This window comes from Muntiacus reevesi, chromosome 6 (assembly GCF_963930625.1).
Source record: "Muntiacus reevesi chromosome 6, mMunRee1.1, whole genome shotgun sequence".
Classification (NCBI taxonomy): Eukaryota; Metazoa; Chordata; class Mammalia; order Artiodactyla; family Cervidae; genus Muntiacus; species Muntiacus reevesi.
Genome location: NC_089254.1, coordinates 88,624,808 through 88,638,587, shown reverse-complemented (window position 1 = coordinate 88,638,587; position 13,780 = coordinate 88,624,808). Strand labels below are relative to the sequence as shown.

General features: G+C 51.0%; 1 non-coding gene across 1 annotated transcript; it reads right to left on the bottom strand.

Annotated features, from left to right (window-relative positions):
- Positions 1–9,885: 9,885 nt before the first annotated feature.
- Positions 9,886–9,958, bottom strand: TRNAG-CCC (transfer RNA glycine (anticodon CCC)). Its single transcript has one exon. It is a non-coding gene; the product is annotated as a tRNA-Gly (tRNA).
- Positions 9,959–13,780: the final 3,822 nt, after the last annotated feature.

Genomic DNA, 13,780 nt, shown 5'->3' with positions numbered 1-13,780 from the left:
AGACGGGTTCCAACACTGCTATTAACCTGCTGTTGGCTTGGCGACGTCATACCTGCCACTCAGTTCCCGCGTTCTCAAATGTAATACGGGGGAATAGTTTGGGGCAAATGAAAACACTAGTCATTTTTCCAAAATGTTTTTTTTTTTTTTTAGCATTAGAGCCTGGAAGCTTTTCCTTAAAGGAGGTTTTCCTTGGGACCCTTTAGAACAATGGGTTAAAATGGAGCCATGCAAATTGACGGCGGCGCGAGGGAGAAACCCGGGTCCCGATCCGCATACCGTCTAGTGTCCGCCCTGGGAGGCTGTTTGACAGCCTCTGGGTTTGCTATCTGTCATGACAGCAACTCCGTGGTCCTGACCGCGCCCCACGATGGTCCGTCGACCCCCACCGCGCATCCCCAGCTCAAGTAGGTGACCCCGCCTTCGCGCTGGCCCCTCCCGGGCTGTGTCGCTGGTTTTGGACAGGGACAAACACCCTAAGTCCCGGCCCTGGAAAAGGAGTCGCTCGGCTCCAAGTCCCCGGGGAATCAGAGCTGAACTGTCCGTTTTTTCTGTGCGCCCAGAACCCCTGCGGCTCGGAGCGGGGGAGGAGACGGCCCGGAGCGGGGACAGAGGACCCACACGATCCGCCCGGCCTCCGGGGCCGCCCTCAGCGCCGCCCTCCTCGGAGCCTGCCCAGGGACCCCCGCCCCATCGCCCACGGCTATGCCCTGGCACCGACCCCTTAGCATTTATGACAGTGTGTGTGGCCTCTGTGATATGAACCAGTAGTGTTTTAAATTTGCACGTTCTCTGACTATTTATTTATTTATCAAATGTAGCTTTTTAAAAAAAAAAAATACGGATTTTTTTTTTTTTTTAAAGCAGGAAGTTGGAAACTGCCCATTTGTCCTTGAGATGAGCTTGGTAAATAAAGGAACAACCATGGGAGGAAATACTGCAGTAATGAATTGTCATAGAATGTAATCTTCCCAAGAAGGAAAGGTTGCTGGTGAGAAAAGTGAGATACAAAACAGGATATACAAAATGGTCTCTGTCTGTCTCTCTCTTTTTAATTAAAATGCACGTTGGGAAAAGACGGAGGAAGCCTGCAGTGGGTGGTGGCCCACGGGTGGTGATATGTTGTTCTCTGTCTGCAGTTTAGGGGTTACTTCTATGATGGAAAGATATCGCACTTTAGTTTTAAAAACGAATTAGAGAAAAGGGGAAAATATAAAAACCCAAAGAACCAAACAAACCCTGCCAAGGGCACACGCCTGGGCCTGGCACTTCCATGGCTCCCCCTCCCTTTCTCCTGGGCTTTTCAGTCATTCGGGTAATTCGATCCTCCTGGTAAGGAGGGTCTCTATCCCATGGGCTCCTCTCTCTGAGACCAGCTGCATTTCCTGAACTCGGGGCTCAGGGCTTAACAGGGAGACGCTGACTCAGGCTGAGCAGCAAGCCCGGTTGAGAGGAAAGTGCTTTGCTCCAACACTCACTGTGTCCAGAAGCTGAAGTGGGTCTGCAAGGCCTGAGTTTGGGTGAATGGTCCTGTCTGCCAAGGGCTTCCTCCCCTTTGGCTAGTTATTCTGTAAGAAGACACTGGAGGTGGCCCCTGGTCTTCAGAGACAAAGAAGAGAAACTGGTATCCAGGGTCTCCCATTTCTGTGCCCTGAACTCAAAGCTCTACATAGATCATTGAAGTTAAGTCTAACATTCCTATGAGGTAGATGAGTTTTATTCCCATTTTGCAGATGGGGAAACTGAGGTGCACAGAGGTGAGGGAGCTTGTTTCAGGCAGCAGCAGCAGCAGCCAGGAAAGCCAGATGCTCCTAGCTGCTGGCAGGGCCCAGTCCTGGTCTCTCAGGCTTGTTCCAGTGGGGCCAGGTCTTAGCCCCTTTTCTGGGTCAGGAAGACAGTGGGAGATCTCTTCTGCTACTGCTTAGCTGGGCCCCTGGATGGGACAGATCTGACAAGGCCCTCTGCTCCCAGGCTCAGCCAGGTCTGCTGTAGGTGGGTGGGGCCAGTGAGCCTGGCCATGGACAGACTGTTCCTGCTACTTGCCCCTCACTGGGTACAGAATCCCTTCAGGGCATGTGCCCAGCTGCCCTTGGGAGTTTTTTTGTTTTGTTTTGTACTCTGGCTGCACTACACAACATGCAGGATCTTAGTTCCTGGACCAGGGATCAAACCTGTGCCCCCCGCAGTGGAAGCATGGAGTCTGAACTACTGGACCGCCAGGGAAGTCCCCCAGCTGCTCTTTGGATGGGCTCCAGCCTGTAGCTGGGTGAAGGGCCTCCCGAGAGAGTGGGGTGGGTGGGGGTGTGGCCAGAAGGCCCAGGTTTGTATTCCTCACATCACGGGGAGCCAGGCGTGGCCCCCATGCGCCCTTCACCCCTCTGGGGTCTCACCTTCCCAGCTGTGTGGGCTGCCCTTTGGGGTGTGTCTGTGCCCCAGGCTCTTAGTTGTGCTGACCAGAGTCACCTCGGAGGACAGAAGAGTATACGGGAGGGGGCCGAGGGGAGAACGTCTGAGACAGACAGCAGAGGACAGGAGAGCAAGAGTTGACCAGATGGAGACAGCAAGGAGAGATAGAAACAGAGCCAGCAAGAGCAGACATCAGAAAGATTCAGAGAGAGACTTCCCTGGTGGTCCAGAGACTAAGATATCACGCCTGCGATGCAGGGGGCCTGGGATTCGATCCCTGGTCAGGGAACTAGATCTCACATACCGCAACTGAGATTTCCCATGTTGAAACTAAAAAGATCCTGCTTGCCACAACTTAAGGCAATGAAGACCTGGTGCAGCCAAATAAATAAATGAATATTTTTTAAAGAGAAGAAGAAGAAAAGAAAGATTCAGAGAGACTGATGGAGAACACAGGAGGACCCCCACTGGGCCAGCAGCTGCGGGGACTAGGGCTGCAGTGGAGAATGGAGCCCAGGCACTGTTGCCAGATTTAGCAAATAGAAATATAAAATTCCCAGTCCAATTTCAATTTCTACTGTGTTCTCAGTCGTGTCTGATTCTTTGCGACCACATGGACAGGCTCCTCTGTCCATTGGATTTTTCAGGCAAGAACACTGGAGTGGGTTGCCATTTCCTTCTCTGGGGGATCTTCCTGACTCAGGGGTTAAACCTGCGTCTTCCATGTCCCCACCACTGCAAGCAGATTCTTAACCTGCTGAGCCATCAGAGAAACCCAATTTCAAACAACTATGAAAACTTTTTTTTTTAAGTATAAGTGTGTCCCATGCAATACAGTTGACCCTTGAACAACACAGGTTTCAACTGCAAAGTCTACCTACATGCAGATTTTTTTCAATAGTGAATATGACAGTACTACATCATCTGAAGTAGGTTGAATATCCTCAGAGAACCTCGGATGTAGAGGGCTGACTATAAGTCTCAATTGGGTGGAGCATCCACATCCCTAACCCTCACCTTGTTTAAAAGTCACTGATTTGGGGACATATTTACACCAAAACAATGATTTATTGTTATCAGAAATTCCAATGTGACTGGCCTCCTGGGTTTTAAATGGCAACTCTAAACCCAGGGTCTACATTTCCCTCAGCTGCGCAGGCCAGTCAGAAGGCGTTTATTTGCTCCCTCTGGCCACTGACACCCATTCTCACAGAGCCAGGAAGGGGCCCTCCCCGTCCTGTGACAAGCTCAATCTTGTGGGGGCCAGGCCTTCCTTCAGTGGAGGGAAAGGCTATCCTACCACAATGTCAGCTCAGACTAGAAGCTCCTCTACCCTGAACTGTGAGGGGCTATCCTGTGCTCCCAGAAATGACAGGAGCAGCTCAGATGGGCTGAGGTGGGTTTCTCAAGGGATGAGTGGCAGCAGATGGTCTGGTCCAAGTGCCCAGAGGATGCACAGCTTCTACTCAGGGGCCCAGGCACAGGGGGTGAGACCAGGGAGATCACCCAGCACATGCCAGGCAGTCTCTTGGAACCAGCATAAAACACCTTAGCTGAAAGGGAGTTCCCATCCCGCTCAAGGGACGAGCGTCTGGAGGCCCGGAGAGGCAGGTCTGGGTGCAGAGCCCAGCCCCTTTGGTCCCCAGGGCGGTGCTTTCCACTGCTGTGTGGAGTGTCACCGGACCGCTGTGGCCTGTGGCCGGGACGTGTTACTGCCCCTCGAGGGGACCTGTGGGTGCTCAGTCGTGTCCGACTCTTTGCAACCCTAAGGACTATAGCCCACCAGGCTCCTCTGTCCATGGATTCTCCAGGCAAAACTGTGTGTTGCCATTTCTCCTCCAGGAGATCTTCCCGACCCAGGGATCAAACCTGTGTCTCTTTACATCTCCTGCATTACAGATTCTTTACCACTGAGCCACCAGGAAAGCCCTTGAGGGGACTTAGCATTTTCTATTTAACAAAACAAAGTCCTCTCCCCACCTTTGTCTCATTTGAGGTGCACGGTCACCCTAGGTGCAGATGGAACCACCAGCATTGGACCTGTTTTTATAGATAAAGACACTGAACTGCATATAAGAAATTGCCCGCAGTCTTTTATTTTTCTTTTTTTCCTTAAAGATTTATTTATTTATGGCTGCACTGGGTCTCTGTTACTGTGTGAGGGCCTTCTCCAGTTGCAGCGAGCGGGGCCTACTCTCTAGTTTTGGTGTGCAGGCTTCTCATTATGGTCGCTTCCTCTTGTTTCAGAGCGTGGGCTCTCAGCACACAGGCCTCAGTAGTTGCAGCGCATGGGCTCACTTGTCTTAGCACATGGGCTTGCAGTCCTGAAGCATGTGGGATCTCCTGGGGCCAGGGATCGAACCTATGTCCCCAGGATTAGCAGGTGGATTCTTTACCCCTGAGCCACCAGGGAAGCCCCAGAAACTAGCCCAAAATTCTTCCAGAGAGGTGGTGGTGGAGCTCCAACCAGAACCAGAGCTGTCTTAGCTGGAGGCAAAGTGAGGAGCCCCAGGGCAACATGCTACTAATTCTTCAGTCAGTCTGGGTAGGCACCCAGGGAAGTTACCTAGCTTCCACAGACAGAAACTCAAGTTCATAGGCATGCCTAAATGATGAAATACTTTGTGTTATTTGCAAACAATCCCCCACCCCAGAGAGTCTGGTAAGATTCCAATTCATCCAAGAAGGGACTCTACAAACTTGAATAAGATAACAGAGGTGCCTCCAGCAGCAACCCACCCTCACACCCCCTTGCTGGCAAGCTGAGCCCCCACCCTGCCCTCTGCAAAGGTAGGGGCTGGCCTTGGAGCCCAGGGCTCTGAACTCCCCGTTGCCTGCTCCGCTTGAATGGATGACTTCTGATCCTGCCCTGCACCTCAGTTTCCCCACCAGGGAAGTGGGTGGAGATACTCTGTCATCTCAGGCTTGAAACGACCCAGAGAGATAGATGCCCTGTTTGATTACAAAGTGGATTAAGTCCTGGGTACTTGATACAGGTAATTCTATCCTGTACATGGATAGTCTCATTGAAAAGCAGCCTCAGGTGGCCTTTCCCCAGCCTCCCTGCCCCTCCCTTCAAGCCCCCGTGGAATGGGCTCTGAAGGGCAAGAAAGCCGATAGGCTCCTCCTGGCGCCATGAGGTATCACTGTGGCTGTTCTTTCTCGAAGAGGGCTCCTAGGACGAGCTGGGGGCTGGGCGCGCCTAGGCCAGGCAGGCCCCTGTTCCCGCACCACTCCACCCAAGCTGATAGCTGGTCTTTCCCAAACAGGGCCATCATGGCCAGACAATGGGCTCAGACCAGAGGACCAGTGATCCTGCAGAACACGGGGAGGTGCTCAGGTGCCCAAGCGCATAACCCAAACTCAGATCCGTCCTTTGGCCAAGACCCTCCTAATCCCCTGGGCATTCGGGTAAGAGGGAGAGTGTGAGCTGCCCCAGGGGAAGCTGCCACCCTGTTGCAAGACCATCCTTAGCCGGTTCCTCACAAGCACGTGGGAAGGACTGACTGGGAGCCCTGGGGCCAGTGCAGAGCTAAGCGTTCAGTCACCGACTTGGTAGCTGGTGGTTAGGTGTACTTCTGTCTCCCTCCTTGTGTGAGGGTTCCACTGTTCTTTTCCTGTGCATAGCACTTCTGCAGACTGTCCTTCATCATCTGCTCCTTTTAGAACAGGCCTCGAATAAACAAGTGCACACGTGACATGTGCCCAGTGGTTTTCAGGCAGCGGGACATTAATGGAGCAGCATTCCCATCCCCACAACGACCGCCATCTCCCATTAGCTGCTCCCCAGGCCTCTGGTGGCCGTGACCGGGTGAAGCCACAGGCTGCAAATAGCTGCTGTGTGCAGACCAATGCCTGCACAGACTGGAACAGCGGGGCTGGCCTCTTCGATTTCAAATGGATGGACAGTCTCCTGAACTTTATACTTTGACACAGAGTAACATTCTTCTTGGTTATGGTTGATGCCCGAATTCAGAGACACAGCTCTAGAAGAAAGTTGGAAACTCGTACATTTTTTTTAACTGATTTTTATTGAGTAGAGTTGCTTTACAATGTGGTGTTAGTTTCCACTGCACAGTAAGAGAGTGAATCAGCCGTACATATACATGTGTGCATGCTAACTTTCTTCAGTCGTGTCCAACTGGCTGTAGCCTGCCAGGCTCCTCTGTCCGTGGAATTCTCCAGGCGAGAATACTGGAGTGGTTTGCCATGCCCTCCTCCAGGGGATCTTCTCGATCCAGAGATTGAACCTGAGTCTCTTATGTCTGCTGCATTGGCAAATGGGTTCTTTACCACTAGCACCACCTGGGAAGCCCACACATATACACATATCCCCTCTTTGGGGGATTTCCTTCCAGTTATGTCACCACAGTGCAGTAAGCAGAGCCTCTGAGCTGTACAGTAAGTTCTCATTCATTGTCTAGTTTAAACATAATATCAGTAGTGGATGTGTCAATCCCAGTTTCCCAATTCCTCCCACCACCCGCCCTCTCCCCCTTGGTATCTGTACATCTGTTCTCGACCTTTGTGAAACTTCTAGTTCTGTGACCAGCATCTACCCTCACTGACCAGGTGGGGCCAAGGCCTGTAGGTCCAGAGCTCAGGATGTGGGGCTGCCTCCCTGCCTGCTGGAAGCCAGAGGGCTCTCCAGGAATACCCACACTCAGACTTCTTACACACATGGAGAGAGGGTCAGCACCGCACTTAGATAGACTTGGCTGGAGTCCTGGCCGCACCTCATCCTGGCTGAGCAACCAGATTACTGAACCTCTCAAGCCACAGTTTTCTCATCCATAAAGTGGGCGTAATACCACTAACCTCATACAGCTGCAGGCAGGAGGGGAAAGCACACACCCAATAAATGTAACTTCCCACCTCCTGGGTTTTAAATAAATTACAGACCAGAAAAAGAAACCATGTTCATTAACAAATGCCATTTATATATTCAGCAAACACTTACCAAGTGCCTACTATGTGCCAGATAGGTACCATTAACACCTGAGCTCTGAGACGATTGGCAGGGGACTGGGGTGGGGGGTGGTCCTGAGCTCACAGGTAGGAACTACACCCAGGGACACATAGCCTGTGTGGTCACGAGGCATTTTGTGTTTGGATTTTCTTGTGGAAATCAGAAATTTTACCAAATGTGACAAGAGTCTTCAGGAGGAATTTCTTGATTTTCTAACCTCTAGATTGAAGGCAACCTGAAGCAAGGTGTCCAGGGGTCTTTGAGGCAAGGTCAAAGCCACAGTTAAGAGAATAGTTCTATGGATGTGACTCAGCCAGAGCTAGCTTGGGGCTGGCTGAGACCTAGGCAGATGGCCTGAGTAAGCTCCTACTGCAGCCTCCAGTAGACCTGAGTAGTGTGGAGTCAGTAGGCCTGACTCCTGGGATCCCAACAGCCAAAAATCTGGGGTTAAAGTCTCAGCCCTGCCGCTCACTACCTGTGGGATGTGAGCAAACCACTCGGTCTCCCGGATCCTCAGTGTCCTCACCAGTGGAACAAGGTTGTCCTGAGAATCCGATGAGATGAAGTGTGTGGCAGCTCTTTGTAAACAACCAAGTGCCATTGTCGGGGCTGGGAGTGAGAAAACCCAGGGCTGAGCCTTCATCTGCCCTCTTAGTGAGCTTGGAAAATGCAAACCTCAGATCTTCCCACACCACTGAGATCTGAGGGGAGAAGTTTATAGGACATGATCTACCCGATCTCAGTCAATCACTGGCCCAGGCACCCCAGGTTTCCCTGGGGGCTCCAAAGTGTTGGAGTCCTTCACTGTGGTACTTTACTCAGAACATTCTCTCAGCATAGAGAACAGACTTGTGGTTGCCAAACAAGACAGGGGCGGGGGGCGGGCGGTGGAAGGGAGGGATGGATTGGGAGTTTGGGGTTGGCTGATGTGAACACAGAGAATGGATAAGCAACAGGTCCTACTATATAGCACTGAGAACTATACTCAATATCCTATGCTTAAACCATATTGGAAAAGCATACGAAAAGAAACATATATATATTCATGTATTACTGAATCATTTGGCTGTAGAGCAGGAATTAACACAACGGGGACTTCCCTAGCAGCCCAGTGGTTAAGGCTCCACATTTCTAATGCCAGGGGCATGGTTTGATCCTTGGTCAGGGAAGAAAACCACAGAGCCAGACCCTTGTTCCCAGCCACCTCAAAACTTACGCATCCAGGCAAACAAGGGCATGAAAAAGATGCTTGACATCATTAGTTATCAAAAAAATGCAATTTGAAACCAAAAGGAGATGTAGTTTCACACCCTCTGGAAGGCTAAAATTAAAAAGACTGGCCAGTCAAGGGTCGTCAAGGGTATGGAGCAACAGGAACTCTCTATCGGTGGGAGCATGTTGATGGTTTCACATTGCGATGATGGGAGTGTTTGTACTACAGAAACCAGCAGAGGCTATAAATCAAGGCTTCCCCCCATTTCAAAGAGCTGACTGTTAAAACATTTTTTAATATTTATATATTTTTTTGGTTGCGTCAGGTCTTAGTTACAGCATGTGGGGCTTCTCTCTAGCCGTGGCAGGCAGGCTTAGCCTCCCCATGCATGTGGAATCTTAGTTTCCTAACTGGTGATTGAACTTGCATTGGAAGGCAGATTCTCAACCACGGGACCACAAGGGAAGTCCCTGGTTGCTAAACAGTTACCAGCACACTCTCTGATGGAAACTTGCCCATAAAGAGAGTTGTGCATGAATGTTCACAGTTATATAGTTTTCTTGATAGCCTCAAATTGGAAATAACCCAAATATTGACCAGCAGGTAAATGGATGAACACACTGTGGTACATCCAGACAATGGAATATGACTCAGCAATAAAGAGGAGTGAACTGGTAATACACATAACAACGTGGATGAAACTCAGAGGCATCATGCTAAGTGAAAGCAGCCAGGTTCGAAAGATTACATATCATGTAATTGCATTTAGGTGAAGTTCTAGAAAAGACAAAACTACAGTGATAGACAGCAGATTAGTAGTTGCCAGTAGGTAGTGGGAGGTAGGGGAAGGAGGTTAACCTGAAAGAGGCCTGAGGGAAATTTTAGGGGTAATGGATGTCCTAGATCCTGATTTGTGAGGGGGGGGTTACATGGGCACATATACTTGTCAAAGTTTATTGGACTGTTTGCTTCAATTGATTAACTTTATTGTATGAAAACTGTACCTCAACAAAGTTGTCCAAAAAAACCCCAAACCAAAACCCCCAAACTTATCCACTCTGAGTCCCACTGCTTTAGGCCCTTGTCCCTGCAGACACATAGGTGATACTGGTGGGTTCCCAGGCTGCCTGCCCCAGGACCAATCTTACAGAAAACTCCTCACCTGATGACTGTCTATAGGATAGGTTGATGGGGAAATGATTTTTTAAAATATATATTTATTTATATATTTGGCTGCACTGGGTCTTACGTGCGGCACACATGATCTTTGCTCTTCACTGCAGCATGTGGGATCTAGTTTCCTGACCAGGGATGGAACCTGGACCCCCTGCATTGGGAGTGCAGAGTCTTAGCCACTGGACCACCAGGGAAGTCCAGGGCATGTGATTTTAAATCAGGAAGATGTGCCGCATGTTACACCTCCTCCAGGATAAGCCAGGGGTTGCTGGAGTCAAGGATGACAAGAGTGGGCAGAGGTCTCTGTCCCATTCAGTGGCCGTCCTCGCCACCTGCCCTCTGCCTGAAGACGTCGCTAACCTGTGGAGCTGACTGACAAAACTTATGTCCTTTCCCCCAAAGCCTGGTGGAATGGAGAGAACTGGCGTCATTGAAGCTTAGAGGAAAAATGATAGGGGGTGGGGTGAAGGCAGGGAGGGACATGTCATTATTCACCGTGTGTGCTTAAAGGGTTAGCATATGGCAGATAATGACCAGATGTTCTCTGTCGGTTCCAGATGGAGTTGGAGAAAAATGGCCTTCGTTGGTAGTATGAAAGATTTAGGTGAGATACGGTGATGAACTTCCTGAGAGAGTTCTTGAGAAAGTGGACACATGTGTTCACTCATGCAGGTGCATGTGTGTATGAAGGTGTGTGTATGTGTCTTGTAAAACCAGAGCGGGAAGCGGGCACTGGGTATACATAATTCCCTTCTCTGAAACACTTCAGGAATTCGAAAGACAAACCTCATTCTTAAGTGAGCCTGGGTCCCTCTGGGCTGGGGACAGAGTGATAGACTCAGACCCTTTCTCTAGGTACCTTGGAGGGCAATTAGCTGGTCCATCAGTAAGACCCCCTAAACCAGAAGTCTGTGGAGCCAGATGGGTACTTACTTCCACAGCCCGGCCCCCTCCCAGACTGCTCTATGCACTCTCTTCCCCATTAGTGCAGAAAAGACCATCCATCACCAGCGGGATGGTGATGTCACAGCTGCAGGCCTCCAAGCGCACAGGAAGACCTCTCCGGCCCCTCGGAGGTGCTAAATCATTCATGGGGTAGAGAGCCCGGGTGACAGGAGATTTACTGCCTAGGAAACACTTCAGGGACGGGTGGAAATCAATTCTTTAAAGAGACCCCATCAGCTAGCAGGTGGCCTAAGGCTGAGGCTTGTCCACGTGATGGGGACCCAATGAAGTGAGTCCAGGCAGTGGGTGAGGGCAGTTTCCCAATTCCAAAGCAGAGGATGGAAGAGAGCCCAAGGCTTGGGGTCCAGGGTGGGTCTAAAGGGAAGGCATATCTCCAACACTCTGGGGGTGTATAATAGGAGGCAGTCTCCCAGTTTTCCAGCTCTGGCTCACATACACCTCTTGTCACCTGCTATGGGCTTCGGTGCTCATACCCGCAGGGCTCTGCAGGTCAATAAGACAGAACAAAGAGGAACATTGTTGGAAAGTGTTTGCTAAGCCTCTTGGCTCTTTGATCTTGGGCTACCTCACTCTGCCCAGTCTCTGCCAGAAGGAGAGTTCTAGGCTAACTTCAGTTTATCTGAAGTGAAAGTTGGAGTGTTACTGAGCATTCATCCTCTCGTCTCAAAAAGACTGTGAACTCCTTGAATGCCCAAACAGTCTGTTTTATGATCTAGAATTCCAACGCTTGATTCAGCTCCGGGGGTACCATGTGCAAATTTTTTTAATAACCTTTTTTTAACTATTATTTTGGGCTGTGCTGGGTCTTCATTGCTGCACAGGCTTTTTCTCTAGTTGCGGTGAGTGAGAGCTAGTTTCTAGATGTGGTGCATGAGCTTCTCATTGCAGTGGCTTCTCTTGTTAGGAAACACAGGCTCTTGAGCCTGCGGGCTTCAGCAGTTCTGGCATGTGGGCTCAGTAGTTGTGACTCCCAGGTTCTAGAGCACAGGCTCAGTAGTTGTGGCACACGGGCATAGTCGCCCCTCAGCATGTGGGATCTTCCCAGATCAGGGATTGAACCCACGTCTCCTGCACTGCCAGGTGGATTCTTTACCACTGAGCCACCAAGGAAGCCCACTGTGTGTTAATCTATGTGACATCCCGAACAGCCTGGGACTCCCGCTGCCCCACGCCATGTAGCACAGTGGGAGCTTCATAGCCAGCACAGTAGGGCCCTTCTGGTCCCAGCCCAGCTCATCTGCCTCTGTTTCTATGGCTACAGCACACTTCCTCCATGTGTCTTGTACAAGAAAAATGCAGGGTTAAAGGAGTGAAGGAGCAGCATTTATAGATCAGCTTTAGAAAAGCAGATACAACTCCAGGGTTTCCTTCACAGATGAGGAAACTGAAGCCTAAAGGGGGAATAGACTTGTCCAAAGGCCATGACATGGGAAAACAGGAAAGAGAAAAAGCTCCCAGAAGTCACACTGAGCAGTTTCCACCTCTCTTGAGATGACCCGGGTCATTACTGCTAAAGGGGTGAAGGGGTAGGCGGCTGTGGTGGAGAGGAAGCCTGGGACAGGTTGTGGTCCTTGTTCTGCGGCCTTGACTCTGGTCAAAGCTGCTTCCTACGGTAGGGATCACACAGCTTTCAGGACAGGCCTCCCAGTTACTATATAAGCTGCATCCCCACTGCTTTGGCCCATCCTTCCCTCAGCTGCCCTCAGCCTCAGGAACATCCATTTGAACTGGTTCCCACAGGGCAGGAGCCAGTGCTGGACTCTGGTTCTTGGAAGAGCTCTGTGAAGACCAGAATCCAGGAGAATCAAAGGGATTCAGGAATTCCTGATCTGCCAAGTCACAACTGCTCCCTCCCGCCACCCCCCCATCATACTTGGCAGGAGGGGATCTTGGCTGGTAGCCAAACACAGGGAGATTACCCTCCTTGCAGGCATCTCAGCACTTGCTTCTCATTCACCCCTCATGTTTGTCCTCAGGAAAATCTCAGCATATTCAAAGGTCTCCTCAAGTCCCCTTAGCCCCCACTCTTGGCTAGATGCCCAAGCCCACCTAGGGAACCTGGGTGTTTCTGAGGCTGGGAGCTCCTATGGGGGGGCACCATAGGGCGTTTCTCGGTAATTTTTCTTAACCAAGTACTCATCTCTAGGAGTTCTCTCTGGATGCGCCCAACTCAGCAGAGGAAAAAACCCCAGGTTGGCATCCAGAGAACCGTGCTCTAGTCGCCGCTCTGGTCCGAACGGGGGCCTAGCTGTGTCTCCGATCCCTCCTGTGAAAAAGGCTGAGGGATTGGATCAGACAGTTTCTGTAGCCCTGGGGAGGTCGGAGGGGACGCTCGGCGAGCTAGATGGCCCCTAGTGCCACCAGCGAATGTCCGCGAAGATGCGGGGGCGGGTGGGCTGCAGAGCATCCAGGAAGCGTCTGCAGGGAAGCGGGCACCCAGACACAGGGCCCTGGGACCGGGTGTGGGGGAGGAGGGTGGGGTGCGGGGCGGGGCTCGCCGGAGACGCTTCCCGCTAGGACGAGAGGAAGGGACACCACGCCCGGAACGGAATGCCTCGCGCCCGCCACAGCTGCCTGCGCACCCGGAAAGGACCGTTTGGAGGTGCGGGTTCTCAATCAAGAAAGGCGGACAACTTAACCCCCTCGAATCTGGGAGGACTGAAAAGAAGTGTTTCCCGAAGAAATAGTTTGCAGCTTCCAAAGCGCCTGCAAAAACATTTCGTTATTCGATTTCTCCAATGGGGCGACAGAGGATGAGATGGTTGGATGGCATCACTGACTCAGTGGACGTGAGTTTGAGCAAACTCAAGAAGAGAGTGAAGGACATGGAAGCTTGGCGTGCTGCAGTCCATGGGGTCGCAAAGAGTCCCACACGACTGAACGACAAGAATTCTCTGACTTGGGCAGGCTCCCAATCGACCCATGAAGAAACTGAGGCTCAGAAAAGTCAGGCAGGAGCCTAACAAATAGATACTTGTTAAATGGTTAAAAATGGAGATTATTCTAATTTGAGACTACTAAATCCTCGCTTTCCGAAGCATCCTAAAACA